General features: G+C 43.3%; 1 protein-coding gene across 1 annotated transcript in view; it reads right to left on the bottom strand.

Moving 5' to 3' along the window:
- Positions 1-13,203, bottom strand: part of LOC120896959 — a 137,456-nt gene extending 124,253 nt beyond the window's left edge. The window contains exon 1 of the mRNA XM_040301498.1: positions 12,954-13,203. The gene's annotated coding sequence lies outside the window, so the exon portion shown is untranslated. The remainder of the gene's footprint in view (positions 1-12,953) is intronic.
- Between the last annotated feature and the right edge of the window lie 201 nt (positions 13,204-13,404).

The raw sequence follows: 13,404 nt of genomic DNA, 5'->3' as shown, positions 1-13,404 counted from the left end.
TTGGTTGAAAGGTTTTGCACAGTTTCCGAAGAAATGCCAACGATACACATTCAACCGACCCAAGCCAAGGTTGATAAGATATCCCGTATGACCTGGCTCGAATTTTCCCCCTTTTTTATCGGCTAAAGATTTCTCCACTTTTTTCACACACCCGCGTGGAAATTCCTGTGGCACGGTTGTTATTCCTTTTTTTTTCACTGAGAGCCAGCGCTGGGGCAAACTTCTTTGCAGGAATCAAAGAACGAAAGGACCACCGTTGGCACGGGGAAAGAGTTCCCAATTATTTTCGATGAAATATCAGATAACCATTCCGGGCCGGGGAGCGAACGTAAAAGCTCAAACCTTAAACGGACCATTGGACAACTGAACCTCACAACCCTTAATGGTATTGATTCGTAGAGAATGGCAGAAAGAATCGATTCCGAAGCCGGCTGGAATATATATTTTTGGGCCACAATAATGGTTAGATGATATTTTTCGTTCAATACAGTGGCCTCGGTCCGGCGTTTTCGGGCAGGATTTGTGTTACATGGGCAGAAGCTTTGTTCAAGCTGAAGGATAGTGAAAGTATCATTAACAATACCCCAACACTGGGCGAAGCTGGATTTTGCGGGGGGCTGCATCGAATAGAAAAAGGATTAAATAACACGATCGAAAGGGATTTCACTTTTTAATTTGTTACGCAACACTGCAACATTTGGAGGCGATACAAATTACTGAGTTCAAGGTACTTTTACGGAAACCTTTCTGTTCTTATTAAATAATGCTTTAATAAGGCAATACTTTTCCATTATTGCGTGCCCACCATCAACAACCTCCCTAAAAGCGATCAGGCTAGGGTGTATTATTTAATTACATCAAATTACTTAACCATCAGCCCATCTTTGACACAACACAAATGGTCATTAATGTCGTTAAAAAAGGCGTGCATCTGAAAGGATCGAACCGAACGCAACTACTAACAGGCGCTAATGTCAACCCGTCTGTCAATAAATATTGTTTCATAACAAGAGTAATTGCGCGCCAGTACTGTGCGTATGGATAGAACTGCCTATAAAACAGCCCACCCACTACCAGATCCAACAGTTGAATGGAAGCACGGAACGATCTCTCGATCCATCCATTTCGTATGACTCTAGCTACCGATGATGATTTCCCACACGCCCCAGCTAGAACAAAACCACCCTTTGCACTGTTTTACAGTGAAGCATTCTAGAGTGGAGCAACGATACCACCTACCGATGGGCAGAATGGCCCCACGTTCAGGGTGGGATGCTGTTTGCTAACCTTCAAATGGGCACTAGCTGAGCACCCAGCGTGTGCTGACTATAAATAAAACAGTGTTGGACGATTGCAATTCAAGCGCCAAAGTATTTCTTTGCTTTTCAATGTGGAAAAATGGTCCCAACAGTGCATACCATTTAGGCTAACTTTTATATTGTTTTCATGTAGCGGTTTAGATGTCAGGCTGGCCGCAACGGCGGTACAAAATCGCGAGTAGTCCCTCTTCTTACGCCTATTTGCTTTGCGTACGCCTGTTGAGTTGCATTTGAGCGTACACCAACGCGGAGTGTTTGCCATTTTAAAAATCACCGCTCGGTGTGTGTGCGTCGGTCTTTACAAAGGGAGAAACGTGTCACCGTCGTCATATATGTGCGTACCCCGTTAAGCCCGGCTGCCGGAAATGTCCAGCATTGAAAAAGGAAACGCTGCCGAGGCGGCAACAGAGGCAGAGCAACTATGCAGCTATTTTGCAACTATGCAGCTGCAACCGATCCCTCTCGGTGCGGTGGTTTGTGTATGGAGTCGCACGTGGGATGCAAGACAGGGAAAATGTTAATGTACAGTTTGCCAAACCAAGGTCCCCTAGACGACATTCGCCTGCGAGAGGCTGGTTCTTGCTAAGTAATTTGTTTAGCTTTTTCCGCTCCAATGACTCTGAAACGGATTCTTAAACGTGCAAAATACATTCAAACTGTTTATGAATAAAATATATAAAAAGCTAATATTTGCTACATAAAGTCGCTACAGCAAAGACTGTTTATGTAACATTTTACGAGCTAGCGTGCACGAAGGTAAGGGACTAATTTTTGGCTCATTTCACCTTAAGATTAAATTGTAGGCATAAAATAACCCACAAACACACAGGTGAAAACTTCATTCCTACCCACCGTCCAAAAGCCATTGGTCAGGCTTCACAGGTTTGTTTTTCTGTTTTTGGTTGCCCTCGCCATGGAGGTTAAAAGCTGTCACACTGCTGACAAAGTTCGCGACATTCAACCTTTCACAAACGAGAAGCATCGAAAGCGGTGGCTTTCTTTAGGTTCTTTCTACGGTCTACCATGGACGGGAACTGCCTTAGCTGCCGTAGCCTCCCGGGAGAATAATCATTCTGGCGTAACATCATTTATTTATTAGTTGTTTCGAATTTATGGAGTCCCATTTCGGGCACAGCGTCCAGTTTCACCACGTTCTCGGTTGCGTTCATTTTGATCATCATCAGCTATTCGCTCACTTCCCCCCACACTTTTTGGAGCATTGGGAAGGGAGGAGGGGGGGGGGTCGTAAAACAAAAATGCTGGCTTCTGCACTGGCTCGCTGAGTCAGAAACGGCGCCACAGCACGAAAACGAATTTTTGCCCTACCGTGGTAAGGGCCGTTTGTCCCAGAGGAGTTGGTCAAGTTTTGTGGTAGCAGTAGCAAAGCCAATAATACCACAGCACAGTCTTTGACTAAAGCAGTCGAAACTGTCACTGGGAATTTGCTGGTGTTTGAGTCACTAACAAAACCAGAAAAATGTAGTTACAGGGTTTCCCACGATTTATTGGTTGGTTCCCATCAATTTTTGGTGGGTTCCCATATTTTTTTGGTGCGTTCCCACGATTTTTTGGTCGTTTCCCAGAATTTGTTGGTCCAATTGTATTGATATCCAATTGGAAAATACCAATAAAATATGGGAACGAACCAAAAATCTATAGGATACGACCAAAAAATCGTGGGAACGCACCAATAAATCATGGGAACTGACCAATAAATCGTGGGAAACCCTGTAAATGTGAAAAAATGTCCTTTTTTGTCCTTAAACATGGTTTATAAAAATGCACAAATACGATCAACATTAATCGATCACTAAATCAAACCAAAACAACTAATGAGCAAACAATGAACCAACTGATGAACGTGCAAAAATCCTTCTTCTATATGGTTTTGCTCCTATTTTCTCTGTTCCACAATGGAACAAAAAACTACAGCACAGAACATAAACTACCCCTAATCGGATACCGCATACCACCCGTTTACTCCCGAGGGATTGTTTCGGTGTATCAAAATCCAATATTCCTAATTTCCTTTCGGTAGTTTCGCCCACCGCTCACCCTTCAGACCTGCGGGACACGAAACCTGGAACGGTAATCGAATTTTCATTATCGACCCGAAAGTTAGGCACATCACGAGAACGAAAATTGATTGAGCAACATGTCGTATCGTGTGCATGTAGATGTCTGCGTCTGTATGGATTACCCCGTTTGCTGAATAGTGATGAAAGGACGTCAACCGTTAAGTATGTTCATGTTCAGGCAGGCTGAGGCAGGTTTAGGTTCAAGTCACCTTGGAACCTATAGCTACGATAGAATATTTTAGCATATTTGCTACGAATTTTGAATAGTATTTACAAAAGGGTAATGAATTTAAAATCAGTGAAAGTTAAGATGCGACCTAGACAAATTGTCAACTATTTTTATGTATAACTATAGACTCAAATCAATAATTGCATCAATCAAAATCAACAAATAAATAATACAAACACTTTTTTAGCCTTAAAACATAAGCTCACACAATGTTGAAGCCAACCAACAAATAGCATACATAACAACGAACATTCACCATTCTACGAACTATTAGTCGTACAGTGTACAACACTCCGAAAAAGTCGCAATCGAAAACCTTCGACCTCGGAAGCACCGGAGCGCCACTTGTCACCGCCCATCCAATAGGCGGATGTTTCAAGGATACGCTCAATCAGTATCGTGTTACGCGAGCCTGCCAGATTCCAACACCAACCGACTGAAGAGACAACCCCGCTCGCCCCCCCTGCGGCACTGGGCTATTGTAGGGATGTTGGGACACCGCTACCGGTGTCTGTCGTCGGCGATACGGTAACCTTATCCCAGAGTACACTTCGTGTACGTGTATCATGTTATTCCGGTGTTAGCTTTCTTCCTTCGGCACGTTTCGTAGGACCGGCATTCGAGGAGCGTTCCCTTCTTCGATGCCATTCCGGTCCAACTTCCGGTGCTTCAGCGGTGACTATTTGCCCTCGCCCTCGAGGGTGCTTTAAGCGACAATTCACGGTTGGCACCACAGTTGACCCCACGGTAAAAAATGAACGCAGAGGACATTTTCAGAGTGTTTCTAAGAGCTCCCTTTTCTTCCCCAATCGACATTGGTGCGCTTTTTTGCACGCGATGGCAAATTTGTCCCATTGACAGTTTGAAGCCAATTGCGCTTCGTTCTAATTGAGACCGTTCTATCCGGGTTCCCCTTAGTTTTCGCGATCCGCAAACATCTTCAACTTATAAACGGGGGAACAAATTTCCACTTCGACAGTGGGTGAGTTGTCGAAATAAATCGCGACAATCCGGTTGACAATATTGTTCTTCCTGCTGCTGCCCATTCACCGGGTTCTGGGAGTACGAGAAAGCAATGTGCTCAACACGGAGCTACCTAAATACAGCAAGAAAGGGACAATTGACTCAAGTTGCTTCTTCCGAACAGAAGGCCACGATTGCACTCGGAACGGTTTGCGAACAAGTTGTCCAATGCAGTGCAGTACGCTATCAGACAAGCACTGCACTGCTGAGCAAGACTGCAGCAATGATCTGAAATGCTGAAAAGGAAGCGAAAAAAGAGCTAGAGAAAACATCCAACCAACGAAACGGATTGACCGATTTCGTTTCGAATCCATTTTTTTCCTTCCCTTTTCCACTGCAATCCAAATGTCCTTTGGGCTTTCGGAACGAGAAAAAAAATCAATTCAACACAGCCGGGACGAGCGATGCTTAAACCGCAAAGGCTACCCTAGCACCGACCAGGAAGCTTCACTGGGCGGACAACCAACAGAAAAGCAGCAGCCAACAAAAAATAGGCTGCAAGAGCGCGAGACCTATCCGGACGAAAATTGAATGCAATTTAGACTCAGCAAATTCTTGGCTTGACAGTGGCTCGAAGTTGGAATGCCAAACCGGCACAGCAAACTTGTGTGACATTATCGAACAATTTGCGGAACACCATCTCGATACTCACCCCTCCCACTGGGGTCTAGTGCGGATCTGATAGAAACTAAGGATTTAATGAGAGTTTGTTTTTTTGTGTGTCGGAGTTCTTGTGGTGTCCGTGCTTTTTTTTGTAGCTGTACCGAATAGACGTTTCCCACAAATTGCCTTTGCCTTTGCGATGAGATTATGCTGCGACAGATTTATTCGTGGATAAGTTTTTTACCCACCGTCCTGCTTGCTTCGCTTGGTTTTGTGTTCGTTCTGGTCCTTCTGTTTGTTTTTCTTTTCTCCTTAGCAGCTCAAGCTGTCGATGAGGTCGGGGCTGCATCAGTTTGTCTTGGATGACATCGAATTATGTGCTAATATTTGATCATTGTTTCCGATCTAGGCATTAGTTTGGCAAACTTGACTCAGCGGAAAAGTTTAACCGATTGGAGTTGCCGGCAATCACGTGGTGCAACATGATTTTGTGGTTTGTGAATCGTTTGGATGGTATTGCTAATCATTGATCTAGCATTTAACATTCAACGTATTTATTAGTTTTCCATTAAAAGTTGTTATAAATCAAAAATACACAATACAAAAACTGCAGTCCCTTTACCAGCGAACAACAAGGACTCGTTCAGCAGTGTATTGAGCTGCCAAGCTGTTTTGACATGCCATAAAAACAAGGGCGACGAGGTGTTAAAGAGGTTGTGTCAAAAACCTACACTCTCACTCGTTCTCTCTCTGTCTCTCTCTTCCTCTCTCCTTCTTTCTTTCTCTCTCTGCCATTCTATTCTCAGCGCACGATAAGGGTTGTTGAGGTTCGGTAAAAAGAAATAAAAACCACCCGACAAAGGACGACACTTCACGTTCATTCAAAATATTCCAGTTTTTTTCTGTTGTTGTCCATTGCCGACAGCATGGCACCGAAATCGTATCGCAGCTAAAGCATATCGTTATGGCCGGGTGTTGCAAAAGGCACTTAAGAGCGTACACAGAAACAGGCACAGCTTGGCTTCTTGCGAGAGGCCGCACCGGATTGCTTCATTTTTGTTTATTGGCACCGATTTGCACTTGAGGTAATATTGTTGATTATGGAATTTATATACGATTTTTTTTCGCCCAGTTTCGCACAATAAATAATCTGTTGTTTTATTCTGCATACCGTGTTTTACCTCGATGCATTACTGTTTATTTTCCTGCACCTTGTCTGCTGCTGTACAGCAGGACAGCACATTTGTTCGTTCAATAACCTCACATAAATCACCGTGTTTCGAAAGGGCGGGGTAGACATGGTGGTAGACAGAAAAGTCCTCCCTGCCTAGACGGGGCGCTCTTTAAGTTGTGTGAGGTAGCATCGGGTGTTGGCATAAAATATTGGCACAAAAGTTTTATCAATAAATGGCGCGAGCACCGTCCACCCGATATCATGTCGTTCGATCCAACAAAGTATTTCGAACCGCACCGAAAGGGATCAAATTTCGTAAGCATCCCCATTTCCTCCAGCCAGGGCCGTGATGGCTTTCTGTTCCTATTGCTTTATCGTTCGGAAACAACAAGAAAGCAAGTATAAAGGTAGCAAAAATATTAACAACCAGGTTGTGGTGTTCTTCTTCTACATTGTACTCGAGCAGCCTTGGGCGACTTTGTTCACCTCGGAAGCCGTACAGTGTAAGAGGTTTGGAAAATATTATAAAAATATGACAAAAACTAGGCATACCATTCTTATTTAATGGCATTTTGTAAAACATTCTAGATCAAAGCCATACTTTCATGTTGATGTACTGCATAAATGACCTGCATTTGAACTTCAAACTTTCAAATCTTCTTACCAACACCTGTGATATTGTTCTGAAGAAGATACTTCAAATAATTGTGCTACACAAAATCATCCTCCAGGCTTCTTGGAATAGAACATCATTAGTTTATAAATATAACAAATTGTTGTTCCTTCCGGTAGCTCTTGCCAGTAGCTGAAGAATTATTACAACCTTGAAACATCCCTCAAGATGCATGCCACTCGAGTAAAGCCTAAGCACTGCTCAGCACAAGCCATGTCGCAACGCAAACTAACGGTTCATGCCGCTAGAAAGCCCCCGGCCCTTACTGTAGCTACAAACTCCGCCTTAAGTAGTCGACAATTTCCCGAGAATACACCAGCAAAAGTTACGAAAAGAGTCTGTAAAGCTAGAATGGTTTTCACGGCCCCTAGGCTTGAGCTACTGTTTCCTGTTAGGAAAAATGTGGATTCTTTTGAGGCACCGTTTCATTCTGGGTCCCATCGTAACATGCCTGCACTGACGACTTGATGGTTGTGAAATGCCTTGCCTGTTCCAACTGTTTGGAAAAAAGTTGCACCAAACTCTCACGAACTTACTCCTAAAAACAACCCCACCAAACAGAACGGCCACAGTTCGCAATGTTGTGCGAATTGTTTGAGGTCCAGTTTTTTTTTTTTTTCATTTCGTGTCATATTTCCCGGTGAACTCTTTTAGAATTGATTGGAGTGGAAGCGGAGTTTCAGGAAGCCTAAGAATACACTCATAAAGGAAAAGTATTACATGACCCAAGAAGTAGTTGGAATAGAGTCATTTGACCTTGTTTGGTATTATTTTGACATATTGTTGTAAAAACAGTGTTTTCTTGTTTGATATGCATGCTGGTTGATATGCTGGAAGCAATGCAATGCAATACTATGAGACTAGCTGAACCAAAAAGGCATACAGTAAGAAACAATAACTGCCAATGCTCGTATGCATCTTCCGATCTTCCGCAAAGGTTGTACAAATTTAATTATCAAATGTTTTAACCAAACTTCCATATCGTACGCCGCTCTACCGCCCAAACAAACAGAACTCGCCGTAAAGAGTAGCTTAATTTTAAAACAAATACTGTCTTTCACGGCTTCCAAATGAAGCCGCCCGCTAAACTGGCTCACCAGACACACACACACACATACACACATATATGCTTCTCATACTGAATGCCTTTGCGGCGGCACCACGCAAACCTCAAAGTGAAGCAAGCCGTCAAAGTCAAACTCTGTGTCTTCTGCGCCTTCAGAACTGTACGAAAGCCCATACAGGAAAGGGTTGCTAGAATGCCAAACAGCTATCAAATCGGTAGTTTAAAACATTGAGAAAACATTACCAGCACTAACACGAGAGAAACAACACGGTTAGTTCCAGCAAAATGTGTTTTTAATCAACGCTGGCGCAAGAAATAAATAAAAAACCCCGTACGAAAAAGCTCATTTCTTTCACATGACAGCACAGATCGTAATGTATGTGCTGCTAGAGATGGATACAGTACAGTGTGCGTCTGTACCTTGCTTTGAAGATCGCAGTTTGCATGAAAAGCATGCAGCGAGAGCAGAAAGAAGCTAATTGTGGAATTGTTTCCAGCATGATTGCGATGATTAACATTAATTAAGTGCTGCGGTAGGCACGGGAGAATCAACGGCGAGAGGGGTTAGACTCTTCTCTTTCTTTGCTGCTGCGTGCTTATTTGGTGATGGTTTTAGAAAGAGAACGAACGGAAACGATCAAGACGTGCATGCTGAGAAGTAAGACGTTGTGGGGAAGTATGTACATGCTCAAGCGATGTTGCTGTTCTACCATCTGTTTCGGTTGATCGCTGTAGCGCGGCTGTAAAACTCACTCGCTGTCTCCTCTCTATCACTCTCTCTCTATCTCCGCCGGCACTGCCAAAAGCCCTTCAAATGCGTTGCCCAAGCAGCAGTAGAATGTCTGGGTCACTCACCCACTGGTATAGAAGAATGTACACATTCTCTACGCATGACGGCTTGCGAATGAACAAAAGATCGCTTTATGTTGAGCTGTCACGATCGTAATAATCGACGCAATAATAATGGCGCCATATGGAACGGTGTATGGCATACAGATTGGTGTAGTAGATGTCGCAGTTTTCGATCGTGTAGGATGTACTAAAATGATTGTGATGAAATTTATTTCTGAAAAACGTTTTTGACAAATTTCAAGCAAAGAAAATGAAGTAAAAGTGACGAAAAGTAATTAATCATTAATAAATTATAAACCTTTTTAACCTTGTATAATTATCATATTTCAAGCACAACTAGCTAAGATTAGTGAGCACGAAGGATATAAATCAAGATCGAGAACAAACACCTCTGTTGGTCGGTATTTCCCCTGCGCATAATAATGAGCTAAAATTGCATTGCTAAGCTGCTTCCTGCATCACTATGACACTGTTGATTTGCGGATGTACGGAGATAAATCACCCACATTCAATCATCCAGCAATTGCTAGCGCACATAAACACACACACACACACACACACACACACACACACTGACACTCTTAGTCACATTCCGATCGAAACAATCGAAACCACATCAATCGAGCCAACTGGACGTGAATGTGCCGGCGTTGTGTTGGTGTTTGCTGGTCCGTAAATGATTGCAAGAAAAGCGTCCGACAGAAGTCCACTCGCCTGGCTGAGCCTTCAAAATTTTCTGATTCGATGGTCTGGAAAATAGGCGAATCACTGAAGACATTCAAGAGAAGGTCTGCTCAATGTACGAACAGGCTCGTGGTTGTTATTTTGGATGCGTTTTTCCTAACGTCGAGGAGTTTTAAAATACAAGTCTACAAATACATCGTTTGTAAACGCTACGTAGAAGGAATAGATTTATTTCTTTACAATTTGTTGTGATTGTAGTTGTTACTCGTAACGTTCCAATAACCATTAATCGATGCAGCACCGCCACACATTCACTAGAGTGTTGGTACAAACACCATCAAACGAAAAGCATAAATCTTGCCGCACCGCATGGTTATAATGTGCACGGTCATACACTGCAATTGTCAATTACTTCCAGCAGCTGTTTCACTTACCTACGCTAAAGGCGGACGCACTAATGCAGTTGGAATAAATTAGTCGATCAAATGTCGAGGTTTCACCGCTACGAAGGGGCCTAAGCTGCACACAGAACTGTTCTTGCAATCTTTTGTTTTGCTTTTTTTGCTGTCTTTGCTATTAAAGGCGTGTTTAGTAAAGAATATAACTATTTTTTCTAATAAGATGTTATTTTATCCCTGAATTCCAGAATGTTTATTGTAAAAAGACACAAAATAAAAAAAACAATGCTTTTTGTCTCAAACAAAAGCTCACTAATGCTTGAAAATCGTTATCGTGCTCTCTCTCTCTCTCTCTCTCTCTCTCTCTCTCTCTCGCTCTCTCTCTCACACACACACTCTCTCTCCCTTTCTCTATTTTTGAAAAAAAAACAGAAACTGTCCCTTTTTGTTCTCTCAATGCGTATTATGTAAAACCTCTCTTCCAGAAGACTGTAGTCTTTAAAATGACTCATCCCCTGCCAATCATACGCTCATTAGGAAGATAATTTTACGACTGTGACTGCCAGCGAAACAGCACACTCTGCATCTGCCCCTCGCGATACGGGTTGAATGCTTAACGAAGTAACGTGTCCGACCGGCTTTTAGGTTCATTTTAAGTGAATTAATCTTCATGCAGGCCACCTTCCGCCGTATCGCATGCGTACGGGTCAGGCACGCAAGATGCTCCTCCCCGGGGCATGATAAAAACAATTTGTTCTCCCATCATACTCACATTACCATTGCGTTCAAGGCTGCCTTTCCCGAGATCAAACGTCACAAAAGCAACACGGCGACTGGTTCTAAATACTAATGCTCCGATCAAGGTGAAGCCTCGCCGTGCGATCGTTATTCTACGATCAAGCGTGTGCAACTGTAGCCGGACTAGTGGCGAAGTTCATTCTACCGTTCTTCACCCACATTATAGCATGCATTGTTCCCCGTATAATTGCACCGCAGCACGATGCAACAGTAAAAAAACGAGCCCTCACAATCGCATACGAGCAGAAGCTGCGGCTACAGAATTGCGTAACTTCGCTTTCGCTCCAGCCTGTAAAAGAATGATGCGATTCTAGTGGAATTCTCTTTGCTGCGAGTTGCTGCGATCATGCACCGCGAATGTTGCCAGTGTTGACGCTAATAACACACCACCCCTGATCTTGATCTCGTTTCATTTCACAGAGGGAACTAACGCTCACGCATACAGTCTCACTGAATGAAATACAACGTTACCCACCCCACGTAGAACATTGTCGAGACCCCAACACGCGTAGAAACACGATTCTAAGCCGCGATTAGTCGGCAAGATCCGAGATTTAAGATCGTTCCCACAATCATCGGTTGTTGATTATTAATTATCCGAGATGAAAATTGGCGCAATCGGGCGAAGCAACGCAACGCTGGAAGACCTTCGCCCATGTGCGAAAGGTAGGTTGCAAAAGCCTGCCAAACGTGATAGGGCTGCTAGGAGTGGGACGCAATCTAGCGAAGGCCACCCTGTCTGATGCTGGTGCCAGGTGATTTGCATTTGCTTGGGCTAAGCACCGGCGTTCGACCTACTGGGGAGGGCCACGATGGCCGTGAAAGTGAAACAGGTGAGCAAGTGTGTAACGATTTGCTGCTATCGCAAAAGTGCATTAAGCAGACATTAAGGGACACGATGTGTTGAAGGGGGTTGCGGGCTGAGACGCTGGCTGGTGAGGCCGCTGTTTGCTTGCGTTGCATTATCGATCGAGTAATCTAATTTTATTAATTGCTGCTATCAACGTTTACGGTGTATCGCAGAGGCATCAAATGGTATTGTTTTGAGGTGAGCTGCCCAAGGCTGAGGCAAATCGATACCACTTAAAATAAACAATTCCAGAGTGGAATCATTCCGCGAATATCGAAACACAATTGTTTCGATACTGTAAGAAAGGGAAATTAACTCATTTCTTGTTCCAGGCATATTCACTCTTAAGAAAGTATAAATAAGCATATGAGAAAACATCATTCACCTCTAACAACGCCATCGAAATAATTCATGTTTTAATCATCAACAGATCATCAATCATTGAACAATTTAGTGTAAACTAAAAATATATTTCCCATCACTCAATCATCTCACCACTCATGCCTACAAAGGAGTGGAGGGTGAACGAACTTCAGTGGTACGAATAAATTCAGCAACGATTTAATTATAACACCCCAACGAACTTCAGCAAACTTCAATCAGCTCACCCACGTTGCTTCATTTTCACTTGTCACCTACTCTCAGTGTTACCGCCCCCCGCTACTCAGAAACCGTGGGACAATTAGATAAACAAAACCTACACACAAAAAAACCCAATCATCCCGATCCGAACCAATCATTGATCGAGCGTTCGGATCGATAACCACTGTGCCAGAGGTGATGGTGGTATCACCGATGTTTGCAATTATTTTCACTTCACCAGCAGAATGTTGGTAATTATTTTCACTCAAACCGTACCGGGCGTGATCGGCTACACCAGCGTACTGCGGTTTTGAAATGCAGGCAAACACAAACAATATCGAGCTCATTATCATAGCCCTTTTGCTCAGGTGAACGCACCATACCCGCTCCGCCATGACCATGGTAAGGGATTCGAACATTTTAAACCGCTTTGCAGGTGGCCAGTAAGCCTCGTTTTCAAATTTAGATTGATTTGTTAGCCCACCACCGATATTGCACCAGTGGTGTATTATTCAAGTTTAGAATGAATAAAAAAAACTCATCTAAATTTCATCCATCGAAATCGGTACATGTTTGATAAAGGCGTTACGGGGGTAATGATTTGCGACAATCCGGGATGCTCACCAAAATTAGGCTGCTGCTCGACAATCGGATACAGTCCACCAACGTTAAAGTTGGGATCTAGAAACGGTTGCTGCTGCTGGATGTAAAACGGTTGCTGTTGCGGCTGCTGCTGCTGCTGCTGCTGCTGCTGCTGCTGCTGTTGAAACTGTATGAAGTCCTCAATTTTGAACCGCTGCACCGTTACTGCACTGTACGGAAATGCGTTTGGAATCGTTTTGCAATCGTTGCCACTTAACGATATGACACAATCTTAGGTAATGCGTAATGCAGTTTGCTTCACCGAAACGACGACACCTTTCGACTGTGTGGAGTTAAAACTGGCAAGAAAATCGCTATCCGTTTTTCTCGCTTATTCTACTTTGCTTTTGAAGCCTTTGTAACAGAGTGTTTTAAGAAAATGAATAACTTGTTTTTGGGTTTGTTAGTTATTTGATTTTTTTGGTAGAAATTA

Source organism: Anopheles arabiensis, chromosome 2 (genome assembly GCF_016920715.1).
Source record: "Anopheles arabiensis isolate DONGOLA chromosome 2, AaraD3, whole genome shotgun sequence".
In the NCBI taxonomy this organism is placed as follows: Eukaryota; Metazoa; Arthropoda; class Insecta; order Diptera; family Culicidae; genus Anopheles; species Anopheles arabiensis.
Note: the sequence above shows the minus strand (reverse complement) of the source record. Positions and strands in the feature narration are given on the sequence as shown.